Here is a 14,656-nt window from a genome sequence, read left to right on the forward strand (position 1 = left end):
TGCACTGGTTGTCTGTCTTATTTTCCTCTTCCTCCTTCTTCTTGGGCTGATCCCCCTTCTTCCCCTTTTAGCTAGGCAAGGCAACCACAGAGTTTGGAAATCTTTGTTTAAAAGAAAAAACTAAAAAACAGAGCCATGACCCCCAGGGGGAGGCGTTAGTGTCTGGGGCAGGACTGGCTAAGTTTGAGGCCCTTCTGAAGCCACCTCCGAGGGGCTCTGGGAGAAGAAACATGCCCAGTGTCAGACAGGCAGTCAACTGCACAAATGGGGGTCTCCAGAGTGACCAGGTGGCTCTTGCTAAGCTGAAAGAGAAGTTAGGTTGGTCTGGACAAGCCTGATAATAAATAGCATCAAGAAGCTTCCATTTACAGGACACTCACTAGCCAAGCCCTTTACATTCCACTGTCTCCTTTGGTTCCCACAAAAATTTTATAGAGTAGGTACTGTTATCATTCCCATTTCATAGATGGGAAACTGAGGTTCATGGAGATCAAACACTGTAAACTTGCCCAAGGTCACATACCAAATGGTAGAGGTGGAATTTGAATCCATGCAGCCTGGCTGAAGAACTTTCTTTTTGTGGATTAATTAAGTTTGTTTTTTACAAAGAGCCTAATTGTGCTGCTGTATTTCTTTTCTTTTTTTTTTTTTGCGGTACGCGGGCCTCTCACTGCTGTGGCCTCTCCGGTCGCGGAGCACAGGCTCCGGACGTGCAGGCTCAGCGGCCATGGCCCACGGGCCCAGCCGCTCCGCGGCATGTGGGATCTTCCCGGACCGGGGCACGAACTCGTGTCCCCTGCATCGGCAGGCGGACTCTCAACCACTGCGCCACCAGGGAAGCCCTGTATTTCTTAAGAAGATTAGATTCTCTGCCCCCTCCTTTCCTGGAGGCAATTGTGTTTACCCCTTTTAGTTGATTCGCTTAGTATTTTCCTTCTTATTTCGATTCACATGGTTATAAAGTTACTTCTTGAAACTAAAAAACAAAACAAAGAGAAAAAACCCATATAACACTGATCCAGGAAGACGATCATTCTTTCCATCTACTTAGATATATAAATATTGTAAATACATTTGTGTTTTAGCAAAGTGTTTTGAACCTTTAGTAATCATGAATACCAACCCAAACTGAGTCAGGATGAAATTGAAACTCTGACCAGGCCTCTAACTTGCAGAGAGATGGAATCATCAGAAACCTCCCAAGAAAGGAAAGCCCAGGACCAGATAGTTTCGCTGGTGAGCTGCACCAAACATTTAAGGAATTGACCCCAATCCTGCCCAAACTCATTCAGAAAATAGAAGATGAGGGAACACCTCTCAATTCATTCTATGAGGCCAGCATTACCTTGATGCCAACAACAGACAAGGACATCACAAGAAAACTAGAGACCAGTATCCCTTAAGAACACAGATGCAAACGTACTCAGCAAAATACTAGCAAACCAAACCTTACAGCATATTAAACATGATCATACACCATGACCAAGTGGTATTTATCCCAGAAATGCAAAGATGTTCAACACATGAAAATCAATCTAATACACCACATCAACAGAACAAGAACAGAATCTCACGTGATTAACTCAATTGACGCAGAAAAAGTCTTTGACAAAATCTAACATGCTTTCATGATAAAACGTCCCAAAGAGTAGGAATTAAAACAAACACCCTCAACAGCATTAAGGGTGTATATAAAAAATTCATAGCTAACTCAATGATAAAAGACTGAAAACTCCCTGCCCGCCCCACCCCCCTCCCCGACTTTAGATCAGGAACAAGGCAAGGACAGCGGTTCTCACCACTTCTATTCAACATTGTACTGGAGGTTCTAGTCAGAGCAATCATGAAGAAAAAGAAATAAAAGGCATCCAAATTAAAAGCAAGAAGTAAAACTATCTCTAGTCACAGATGACAGAATCCTATATTGAGAAAAATCCTAAAGAATCTACAAAACCCCTCAAAAATCTATTAGAGCTAAGAAATGTATTCAGCAAAGTTACGGGATACAAGATCAACACACAGAACTCATGTGTATTTCTCTATGCCAGCAGTGAACAACCCAAAAAAGAAATTTAAAAACTGATTTTATTTGAAATAAATAGCATCAAAATGAGTAAAATACTTGGGAACCAGTGTAACCAAAGAGATGCAAGACATAAATACTGAAAACCACAACACACTGCTGAAAGAAATTAAGAAGACTAAATAAATGGAAAGATTTTTATTCATAGATTGGAAGATTTAATGTTGTTAAGATGACAATACTCCCCAAAATGATCAATAGATTCAATACTGTCCCTTTCAAAATCCCAATGGACTTAATTGCAGAAATGGAAAAGCTGATTCTCACATTCACATGGAATTTCAAAAGATTCCAAATAGCCAAATCAATCTTGGAAAAAAACCAAGTTGGAGTCCCACTTCTGAATTTCACAACTTACTACAAGTCTAAAGAAATGAAAACAGTGTGTTATTGGACTAAGAACAGATACAGAGATTTATTCTTAGAATAAACTTGATAGTTCAGAAGTAAACCTTCACATCAACGGTCAATTGATTTTCAACAAGGGTGCCAAGACCTTTCAACAGGAAGAAAACAGTCTTTTCAGCAAATGGTGTGAAGAGAACTGGATATCCACATACAAAAGAATGAAGTCGAACCCTTACTTCATACCATATACAAAAATTAACTCAAAATGGATCAAAGACCTAAATACAAAGGCTAAAAGTATAAAACTCTTAGAAGAATGCATGGGGGTAGATATTCATGACCTGGACTTGAAAATGGTTTCATAGCTATGTCACCAAAAACACAAGCAACCAAAGAAAAAAATAAATTGCACTTCATCAAAATTAAACATTTTGGTGCAAAGAATACCAACAAGAGAATAAAAAGACAACATGGCAAAAAGTATTTGCAAACCATATAGACAAGTGTTAAGTATCTAGAATATACCCATATATCCTAGAGTTATCTCCTATAATTCAACAAAGGCAACAACTCAATTTAAAAGTGAGCAAAAAAGTTGAATAGATATTTCTCTAAAGAAGATATACAAATGACCAACAAGAACATGAAAAGATGCTCAATATCATTAGTCATTAGGCCAATGCAAACCAAAACTACAGTGTGAACTACCTCACACCTACAAGGTTGGCCATAATTTTTTTTTAAAAGTCAGAAAATAACAAGTGTTGGAAAGGATGTGGAAAAACTGCAACCCTTGTACAACACGTGAGAGTTTAAAGTGGAGCTGCTGCTGTGGTAATCAATTTGACAGTTCTTCAAAAAGTTACACAGAATTACCACGTGACCCAGCAATTCCACTCCTATGTGTAACCGAGCAAGGGCTCAGTGCCAGACATGAATAGAAACCAATACTACGGCACTGGCTTCTGAGAAACAAAGAGTTTTATTGCACAGTCAACTGGTAAGGAGACAGGAGGCAAGGCTCTCAAACCTCTCTCTCCTTTCCAGGATTGGGGAAAATTTAAGGGGTTGGGGAAATTTCAAGCTTGGAAGGTGATTGGCTAGTCTTGAATCAGTCCATACAAGCTACATGTGCTGCTGGAAGCCAGATTTTCCGAAGGACTTAGTACTTTGTAAAGGACTCTGGTGGCAACCTTTCTATTCTTTGAGTTCCACAGACTAATTATTGTTGGTTTCAGCGTTACCCTGTAGGCGTGGGTTCCCATCTCTGCCTGCAAAACAGCTCCTTAAACAGGTTTGATCAACAACCTATTTAAGGACACGAGCCAGTTTAATTTGGTGCTGTTTCAATTCCCCCCCTTTCTTCTGGTACATTCCTCAGCCTTGAGGGAAATGGGGGAGGGCTGCTCTAGCTGTTCTCTGATTAGGAGCGTGGATTTTCATGAGAGGAATGAAATTGAAATATTTGCAAGTCCCACCTTGAACTCTCAAGTCTTGGGCAACCATCATGCGAGTGTGGGAGGCCTTTTTAAAAATACAAGATAAGAATGTGTAACCAGAAGAACTTCGCAGGCTCCACTGCACTTAGGTTGCAGTTGTCCTCAGGGTGTTGATTTTTCCAAGTCTTGAGGAGGACCCAATCCCCCGGCTTATGCAGACCAGGGCAATGTCTGTGGGAAACATTCATCACCTAGAAGCGTTTTATGTATAGCAGATACAGTAACACGTACAGACGGTACACGTTTTATAGTATCTTATTATTTTGCAACATGATCATCTTCAAGACTAATAACACTTAGTCTTAAGGAAGGGTCTCCCATATAACATTCCATAGGGCTCAGCTGGACCGGGCTTCTAGGGCTACTCTTAGCCTAGGCAGGGCAACTGGCGAGACCTTTTCCCAAGTTAAGTTGGTTTCTTGACATTTTGGCGATTGTCTTTTTGTAGGTACGATTCCTCTTTTCAGTATTTCCCACAGACTGAGGTCTCCATGAAGCATGTAACTTCCATTGTGTTCTGAGGGGCCCAGACACTCTTGAGTTGCCGTGGCTGTGAAAGCTCCTCTGTTGTCACTTTGAATTGAAAGAGACAACCAAAATGAGGGGAAAATGCTTTTAGTAAGGCCACTGTTTTCTTGGAAGCCTTCTCTATCCAGCCTGGAAAAGCTTTGACCCATCCTGTGAAGGTGTCCACAAACACCAGCAAGTGTATATTATGTCCCATGGCTCTTGGCATAACAGTATTTACCAGTCATCTCCTGGTTTTGGCCCTTGGGTTTGCACCCCATTTATTGCTGGGTGTGGCCCAGCTTACGGATTGTTTCTGGCACAGATCAGGCAATTTTATATTACCTTTTAGATAGCCCTTTGCATTTGTGGATCAACAGGCTTTTGTAACCAGTGATAGGCTGAGTCCCTCCCATAATGGGTTCCTTTCCATTAAATGCTCAGGTATAAGCACTAGTCTCTGTTCACTATCAATCCAGCCTTTGGTTGTTTGGTACTGATCACCATCTAAGTCTCAAGGGTCGGCATGAAATCCCCATTCGTCTGCACTCTCTAGATCCATTTCCAAATACCAAGGCTTAAAAGGGATAAGTCCACATTCAGAATGAGTGCTAGGGCCTTGGGATCTGGGCTTTTGGTTCGGGCCACCTGTTTTGTGGCCTGATCAGCCAAATTACTTTTTTTTTTTTAAATAAGTATTTATTTTTGGCTGCATTGGGTTTTCATTGGTGCGTGCGGGCTTTCTCTAGCTGCGGCGGGCGGGGGTTACTTTGCTGTGGTGCGCGGGCTTCTCATCGCAGTGGCTTCTCTTATTGCAGAGCATGGGCTCTAGGTGCCTGGGCTTCAGTAGTTGTGGCTGGCGGGCTCTAGAGTGCAGATATAAGCCGTGGCGCATGGGCTTAGTTGCTGTGCAGCATGCGGGATCTTCCCAGACCAGGGCTCGAACCTGTGTCCCCTGCCTTAGCAGGCGGACTCTTAACCATTGTGCCACCAGGAAAGCCCCAAATTACTTTCTTTAGCTATGTAACTGTGTCTTTCAGTGGCCTGGGCAATATACTTTGGCTACTTCTTCTGGCATTATAACAGAATCTCATAAGGCCAGTATCTCCTCTGCATGTTTAATTTCTTTCCTTCCTGAAATAGTACACTTCTCTCTTTCCACATGGCCGCATGTTCATGTATAACAGAGAAAGCATAGAACTGGTATAAATGGTTACCTTTTTCTTTGCTCCAAGGTGCGGGGCTCTCGTGAGGGCTTTGAGCTCTGCCTTGTGGGCAGGCATTCCTGGAGGAGGGATTCTGCTTCTAGGACTTCCTGATGAGTTACTATTGCATGCCCAGCCTTTCGGAGTCCCTGGTCCATGAAGCTGCTCCTGTCCACGGACATCTCCATATCCCAATTTTCTAAAGGCTGATCAGTCAAATCTGCTAGAATAGACTTTGTTGATTATTTGTATGGGATAGAACTCCATTTGGCATTCCACAGTCCAGCTTAATGGCTGTCATTTCCTTTGAGAACCTAACATAGGAATTGGCCATGAGACCAAAGTTAGGGATCCAAATAGGACAAAACCTAGCCATTCCTGAGAATCCTCGCCATTGCCTTCTGATGGTGGGTACAATCGCCCTAGCTAATGGTCCAGTAGTAAATTTTTTTTTAAATGGTTATCAAATATCCCATTATTAAATTATTTTTCCTTGCAGTTCTTAACTAGCTGGGCATTCCACCACATCACTGTTGATGTCATCTATGATGTCGCGAAGGTGGTAGCCGTCAACGTTGCAGCCCACAGACTGGGCAGTCCCCAGGATATCTTTAATGGTTCCAGAGAGTTCTCTAGCTAAAGATCGATGATGTATCTATCAGGCAATGTTGACAATCAAAAGTGATGTTTCCACTGTGCTTAATGGTTTTCTGCTTTTTTCTGTCTCTTGGTGGTTCCCTTAGGGCGTTGATGATCAGGGCAGAGGCAGAAGGTACCGCATCCATCTGGGTCTGTCTGTTCTGAATGGTGTTTCACTGTGCTCCTCAGGCCCTTCCAATCACCAGTTGCCTTGGCGATGTCCTCACCAACCTTTTTTTGCAGATAGACCCAGGGCAGATCTTGGGGGCCAGGGCAGATGTGTCACAAACTTCCCCACTGACACACCTCGGGTATACAACTTTGGTATCGTTGGGGTCCAACTTAGGCGGCAGGGTGGAGGCAGCTGGGGTCAGATGAACCTGGATTCGGGAAGACTGAATAAGTTGCACCTTGGTCCCCTCCAAGCCGAAAGTCTCCCGTCTCTCTGATAACTCAAATCCTAGGTATTTTACAGTTGGTTGAGAGATTTGCATTTTTCCCTTAGAGTCTTTATATCTCCGGTCTGCCAGCAGCTTTAAAGTGAGGATTGTATTTTGGTCTGAGGCTCCCTTATTTTTATTAGTAATTAGTATATCACAGTAAGACTCCCTCATTTAATGGGAGATCACTTAAGTCCTTGGATAAGACTTCCCTGAAGATGGTGGAGGCATTCTTAAACCCTGTGGGAGTACCATCCAACAATACAGTTGTTATATATTATCTCTGGATTGTCCCATTCAAAGGCAAACAGTTCCTGGGACTCAGGACTTAGGGATATGCAGTAAGAGGCATCTTTTAAGTCCAGAACTGTAAACCAGCAAAAGTCTCCAAATAAAGTTGTATGCAAAGTGTAAGGATTTGGTACTACCAGATGTATATATCTACAACTTGGTTAGTGACTCGCAAATCCCGTACAGAACAATAATTTCCAGTACCAGTTTTTTTGTATCTGACAAGGTCAGTTTAATTGGCACTTAAGAAAGGTGGTTATCAGAGACTTTGTATCTTCCCTCACATGCCTCTTTAAAGGGTATTGCTTTACATTTGGAGCCTTGGCATCTAGACAGAATTTTACCACTATTGGGTCAGCCCTCTTGGCACTTCCTGCCTCCCATCAGCCCAAACATCCACTCTTAACCTTTTGTAGAATTTGTTCAGGACCTTCTGGTTGAGGCTTGTCTCCTGCACAGTTTGCAGGGCATATACTTGATCTGGGAGTTCTCTAAGGCCTACGTTTTCTGGTGAGAAAGTCATTTAATTCTGTTTGTAGATCTCCTCCCAACAAGGGAATAGGGCATTCAGGCATATACAGAGAGCTGTGTTTTGTTTTGTTTTTTAAATTTTTAAATTTTAAATTTTATACAGCAGGTTCTTATTAGTTATCTATTTTACACATATTAGTGTATACATGTCAATCCCAATCTCCCAATTCATCCCCACACACACACTTTCACCCCTTGGTGTCCATACGTTTGTTCTCCACATCTGTGTCTCTATTTCTGCCCTGCAAACCAGTTCATCTGTACCATTTTCCTAGGTTCCACATATATGCGTTAATATGTGATATTTGTTTTTCTCTTTCTGACATACTTCACTCTGTATGACAGTCTCTAGATCCATCCACGTCTCTGCAAATGACCCAATTTCGTTCCTTTTTGTGGCTGAGTGATATTCCATTGTATATATGTACCACATCTTTATCCATTCGTCTGTTGATGGGCATTTAGGTTGCTTCCGTGTCCTGGCTATTGTAAATAGTGCTGCAATGAACATTGGGGTGCATGTGTCTTTTTGAATTATGGTTTTCTCTGGGTATATGCCCAGTAGTGGGATTGCTGGGTCATATGGTAATTCTATTTTTAGATTTTTGAGGAACCTCCATACTGTTCTCCATAATGGCTGTATCAATTTACATTCCTACCAACAGTGCAGGAGGGTTCCCTTTTCTCCACACCCTCTCCAGCATTTGTTGTTTGTAGATTTTCTGCTGATGCCCATTGTACCTGGTGTGAGGTGATGCCTCGTTGTGCTTTTGACTTGCATTTCTCTAGTAATTAGCGATATTGAGCAGCTTATCATGTGTTTCTTGGCCATCTGCATGTCTTCTTTGGAGAAATGTCTCTTTAGGTCTTCTGCCCATTTTTTGATTGGTTTTTTTTGGTGGTACACGGGCCTCTCGCTGCTGTGGCCTCTCCCGTTGCGGAGCACAGGCTCCGGACGTGCAGGCTCAGCGGCCATGGCTCACAGGCGGGCCCAGCCGCTCCGCAGCATGTGGGATCTTCCCGGGCCGGGGCACGATCCCATGTCCCCTGCATCGGCAGGCGGACTCTCAACCACTGCACCACCAGGGAAGCCCAATCATACAGTTTTTATTCTTCAGTTTGTTAATATGGTGTATCACATTGATTGATTTGTGTATATTGAAGAATCCTTGCATCTCTGGGATAAACCCCACTTGATCATGGGTGTATGATCCTTTTAATGTGTTGTTGGATTCTGTTTGCTAGTATTTTGTTGAGGATTTTTGCATCTATATTCATCAGTAATATTGGTCTGTAATTTTCTTTTTTTGTAGTATCTTTGTCTGGTTTTGGTATCAGGGTGATGGTGGTCTCGTAGAATGAGTTTGGGAGTGTTCCTCCCTCTGCTATGTTTTGGAAGAGTTTGAGAAGGATGGGTGTTAGCTCTTCTCTAAATGTTTGATAGAATTCACCTGTGAAGCCATCTGGTCCTGGACTTTTGTTTGTTGGAAGATTTTTAATCACAGTTTCAATTTCATGACTTGTGATTGGTCTGCTCATATTTTCTGTTTCTTCCAGGTTCAGTCATGGAAGATTATACCTTTCTAAGAATTTGTCTATATCTTCCAGGTTGTCCATTTTATCGGCATAGGGCTGCTTGTAGTAGTCTCTTAGGATGCTTGGTATTTCTGTGGTGTCTGTTGTAACTTCTCCTTTTTCACTTCTGATTTTATTGATTTGAGCCTTCTCCCTGTTTTTCTTCATGAGTCTGGCTAAAGGTTTATCAATTTTGTTTATCTTCTCAAAGAACCAGCTTTTAGTTTTATTGATCTTTGTTATTCTTTTGTTTCTATTTCATTTATTTCTGCTCTGATCTTTATGATTTCTTTCCTTCTACTAACTTTGGGTTTTGTTCTTCTTTCTGTAGTTCCTTTAAGTGTAAGGTTAGATTGTTGATTTGAGATTTTTGTTTCTTGAGTTAAGATTGTATTGCTATAAACTTCCCTCTTAGAACAGCTTTTGATGCATCCCATAGGTTTTGACATGTTGATTTTTTTTTTTCTTTAAGTAACCTGTGCCTTCCAAGTCTCAGCTAGAGATGCGTAACCACCTTGGGTGGTAAGGAGTAAAAGCACCCGTAGCCCATACGGGAATTGAACCCGCGACCTTGGCATTATTAGCACCATGCTCTAACCAACTGACCTAACCAGCCACAACTCCCATAGGTTTTGGATCGTGTTTTCATTGTAATTTGTCTCTAGCTATTTTTTGATTTCCTCTTTGATTTCTCCAGTGATCTCTTGGTTATTTAGTAACGTATTGTTTAGCCTCCGTGTGTCTGTGTTTTTTGTTTTTTCCCCTGTAACTGATTTCTAATCTCATAGCATTGTGGTCAGAAAAGATGCTTGATATGATTTCAATTTTCTTAAATTTACTGAGGCTTGATTTGTGACCCAAGATGCCATCTATCCTGGAGAATGTTCCATGTGCACTTGAGAAGAAAGTGTAGTCTGCTGTTATTGGATGGAATGACCTATAAATATCAATTAACTCTATTGGGTCTATTGTGTCATTTAAAGCTTGTGTTTCCTTATTAATTTTCTATCTGGATGATCTGTCCATTGGTGTAAGTGAGGTGTTAAAGTGCCCCACTATTATTGTGTTACTGTCGATTTCCTCTTTATTAGCAGCTATTAGCAGTTGCCTTATGTACTTAGGTGCTCCTATGTTGGGTGCATATATATCTATAATTGTTATATCTTCTTCTTGGATTGATCCCTTGATTATGTAGTATCCTTCCTATCTCTTGTAATATTCTTTATTTTAAAGTCTATTTTATCTGATATGAGTATTGCTACTCCAGCTTTTTTTTTTTTTTTTTTTGTGGTATGTGGGCCTCTCACTGCTGTGGCCTCTCCCACCGCAGAGCACAGGCTCTGGACACGCAGGCCCAGCAGCCATGGCTCACGGGCCCAGCCGCTCCATGGCATGCGGGATCCTCCTGAACCGGGGCACGAACCCATGTCCCCTGCATCGGCAGGAGGACTCCCAACCACTGTGCCACCAGGGAAGTCCTCCAGCTTTCTTTTGATTTCCATTTGCATGGAATATCTTTTTCCATCCCCTCACTTTCAGTCTGAATATGTCCCTAGGTCTGAAATGAGTCTCTTATAGACAGCATATATACTGGTCTTGTTTTGTATCCATTCAGTGAGCCTGTCTTTTGGTTGGAGCATTTAATCCATTCACATTTAAGGTAATTATTAACATGTATGTTCCTATTACCATTTTCTTAATTGTTATGGGTTTGTTTTTGTAGATCCTTTTCTTCTCGTGTTTCCCACTTAGAGAAGTTCCTTTAGCATTTGTTGTAGAGCTGGTTTGGTGGTGCTGAATTCTCTTAGCTTTTCCTTGTCTGTAAAGCTTTTGATTTCTCCATCAAATCTGAATGAGATCCTTACCAGGTAGAGCAATCTTGGATGTAGAGCAATCTTGGTTGTAGGTTTTTCCCTTTCATCACTTGAAATATATCATGCCACTCCCTTCTGGCTTGTAGAGTTTCTGCAGAGAAATCAGCTGTTAACCTTACGGGAGTTCCCTTGTATGTTATTTGTCATTTTTCCCTTATTGCTTTCAATAATTTTTCTTTGTCTTTAATTTTTTTCACTGATTACTATGTGTCTCAGCATGTTTCTCCTTGGGTTTATTCTGCCTGGGACTCTCTATGCTTCCTGGGCTTGGGTGGCCATTTTCTTTCCCATGTTAGGGAAGTTTTGGACTATAATCTCTTCAAATATTTTCTCGGATCCTTTCTCTCTCTCTTCTCTTTCTGGGACCCCTATAATGTGAATGTTGTTGCATTTAATGTTTTCCCAGAGGCCTCTCAGACTGTCTTCAATTCTTTTCATTCTTTTCTCTTTAATCTGTTCCATAGCTGTGAATTTCAGCATTCTGTCTTCTAGGTCACTTATCTCTTCTTCTGCCTCAGTTATTCTGCTATTGATTCCTTCCAGTGTACTTTTCATTTCAGTTATTGTATTGTTCATCTCTGTTTGTTCTTTAATTCTTCTAGGTGTCTGTTCATTAATTCTTCTAGGTCTTTGTTAAACATTGCTTGCATCTTCCCTATCGTTGCCTCCATTCTTTTTCTGGGGTCTTGGATCACCTTCACTATCATTATTCTGAATTCTTTTTCTGGAAGGTTGCCTATCTCCACTTCATTTAGTTGTTTTTCTGGGGTTTTATCTTGTTCCTTCATCTGGTATATAGTCTTCTGCCTTTTCATTTTGTCTTTCTGTAAATGTGGTTTTCATTCCACAGGCTGCAAAACTGTAATTCTTCTTGCTTCTGCTGTCTGCCCTCTAGTGTGAGCTGCGCAATATGTTTTTTTCCCCCAGTTATATAAACCAGAGGTAGAAACGGAGGGGGACACACATAAAAATCCCCTTGGTTGATCCTAGTCCTTTAGACCTGTGGGAACTTAACAGATATTGCCTGGCCTGAGGCAGAGCGGCCCCTGGGCCGAACTGAGTACAGGGAAGAGCGGGGGTACCCAAGGAGGAGACAGATGTAATAAATAAAACTCATTTGGCTCTGAGAGAGGCAAAAGAGGTTTTACTGAGGGCCCTCAATTGAACTATAAATTTACATCTCTTCCACAAATTCTTACCTTGCAAAATAACAGAAAAACCAGTGGAGGTCAAACGTACCTGCCTACTCTTGATCTGAGGAAAGTTGATAACCACAGTGCATGGCACAGAGCTGACAGTAGCACAGCCAGGAGTCGTTCCTCGAAGAAAAACAAGCACTTAGTGAAGCTGGGCTCTGCAGCTGGCTGACTGGGTTTCCTCTGCTGCAGTGCTCAAGATAGTTTACTTCTTGGCCAGCAAAACCCCACAAGAGGCTGGAACAACCACCTTCACCAAACGCCTGCCGCTTCTTCCCAGCCTTTGTGGTTGGGGCCGCACACCAAGCAGCAGTCTTATCAGAGACTCAGATCCTCGTGATGCTGCAATGCTGGCTGCACCTAGAAAACCTGGGCGTTCACGGGAGATGAAGGAAAGCACCAGGACTTGCGAATCTGTTCCTCTGAGCACCCTTTGTTCCTTTGTAGGCAGCACCCGGGCACACGGGCCGCTTGCCCTGCCAACCACTCCCCACCTTAGTGCCTCTCCTAAGGGGTTAGCTGCCCCCACCCGAGAATGGATGTTTGGGGAGAGGGAGGACGAAAACAAGGAACCCCTAAGTCAAAGTCTTAGTCAATATCCCAGGTTTCAAACCCAAGAGCTGAGAACAGTCTATGGACTGCAAATCTCTAGAAAATGCCTTCCCTCAGGCACTCATAAAAGCCCACGAACCACAAGGAAGAGTAGCCCCGCTCGCCACAACTAGAGAAAAGCCCACGCGCAGCAACCAAGACCCAACGCAGCCACAAAAAAATATATATATACCATTCACTTAAAAATTAAAAAAAGAATTCCCTGGAGAATCGACAAAGGAGAATGGAAAGTATCAAAGATGACCAGCTTGGATTTGAAGCTTCCCTTAGGGAATACTGAAAAGGTTTCCATTAAAGGTGGTTGCCAAGCACTGTAGCCTAAACATCATGCGTGCTGCCTGTCTGCCAAGAAATCTATCCCGGCACTTCTGAGACTGCAGCCACGGTGGTCAGAGGCTCCTAAGAGTTTCCCCCCGAGTGCTGAGGACAGGGTGCCTATTGCAGAGGGGCCTGGGAGAGCCCAGACTCTGTCTCACACACCACCTGGATAAACTTACCTTATGGGGAGGCAGGTGAAAGAAATGACAGGATCACCTTGAAGAAACCAAAGTGAGGAGGCTGTCTGAGACTCAGAGCTGAATTTGAGAGACGAATTCAGGAGTATACGGGTTGAAACACCCAAGCCCTGACTTCCTTTGTGGGCATGTTGGGGTTTAACCTTCCACGTAGATGATCGAAACATTTTACCTCCCCAGCAGAAATCAAAGAGAAGCTCAGCTCAGCGCCTGGGAAATTTCCAGGTAGAATACATTCCACCCAAGACCTCCATATAGCATGTGGCCTTTAGCATCACCACCAATGCTTGTTCCTCCGGCAAACTTTCATACACACACACACACACACACACACACACACACAGTGAAAGGCATTACAATGCTAACTCCCTGCTAGTTTGGCTCATGCAAAAGAGGGTTAAAACTCTCAGTGAGGAAAACCCAAAATGTCCAATTGTATGAAATTCCTTTAACCCAGACACGGGTTACGTTCTTCTGGGGGTGGAGACTTACCTGCTTCATGCTCCCTCATTTCCCCTTTACCCTCTCACCCCAACAAGGTAATCTGGGCTGGTTTCATTAAGAATACCCACCTTTATCAATACCACCAGGTAATTATATTAGGCACAGGTGAAAGATCCCGACAAGTCTGTAAGGCAAGCTCTCTAGTCAGGGAGCGATGGCTTTTACCTCCTGGGTCAGAGGACCACCCCCCACCCCCTATTAATCCTGGTCCAGAAAGTTTTGCTATAGTCATCCAGGAACCAACCCCTATTAGCCAATCCTAACAAAGGAAACAGTCAGACATAGGCAAACAAAAAGGCATGGGGCTCTAACTCAGGGATTCTGATTCTAACCTGATTGATCCTTTGGTACCTCAGTGGCTACAACATTTTAGAGTGTCTCTCTTAAGGTGGGACTCTCACCCACAATCCTGAAGAGATTATTCAACAATATAGTCACAGGTGCATGTTAACAAGGTTATTCACCCCCAAAGACATCTGATTTCGGAGCTGTTTCTTCTCTCAAAAGTGAAAGGAGCACTGAGGGGCCTGGAGGGCCACAGAGGGGAAGCAGGAACTCGACAGCTGACCCTCTAGATGAATTTGGTCTAGGTGGCCACTCAGGGTCTGCGGTGAGAGCCCACACTCTGCCAGGGGCTACAGTGCCTCGGGCAGGCTGTCACAAGACTGAGTCCCTTCATGGAGTCCAATGTTGTTACTGAGCAAGGGCTCACTACCCAACGTGCATAAAAGCCAACACTATGGGTCTGGCATTTGAGAAAAGGCAGAGCTTTATTGTGAGTTTGGCTGCCAAGGAGACAGAGTTGAGGGCCTTGCCCTCGTTGACCCCTGGATGAGG

At 42.9% G+C, this 14,656-nt stretch overlaps 1 non-coding gene and 1 pseudogene across 1 annotated transcript; both read right to left on the minus strand.

Moving 5' to 3' along the window:
* Positions 1–4,142: 4,142 nt before the first annotated feature.
* Positions 4,143–13,816, minus strand: LOC149749694 (large ribosomal subunit protein uL11 pseudogene; annotated as a pseudogene).
* Positions 9,661–9,734, minus strand: TRNAI-AAU (transfer RNA isoleucine (anticodon AAU)). Its single transcript has one exon. It is a non-coding gene; the product is annotated as a tRNA-Ile (tRNA).
* Positions 13,817–14,656: the final 840 nt, after the last annotated feature.

The sequence above is a fragment of the Delphinapterus leucas genome, chromosome 3, assembly GCF_059928025.1.
Source record: "Delphinapterus leucas isolate spDelLeu-1000000601 "Yukka" chromosome 3, BTC_Dleu_Yukka2, whole genome shotgun sequence".
NCBI lineage: Eukaryota > Metazoa > Chordata > Mammalia > Artiodactyla > Monodontidae > Delphinapterus > Delphinapterus leucas.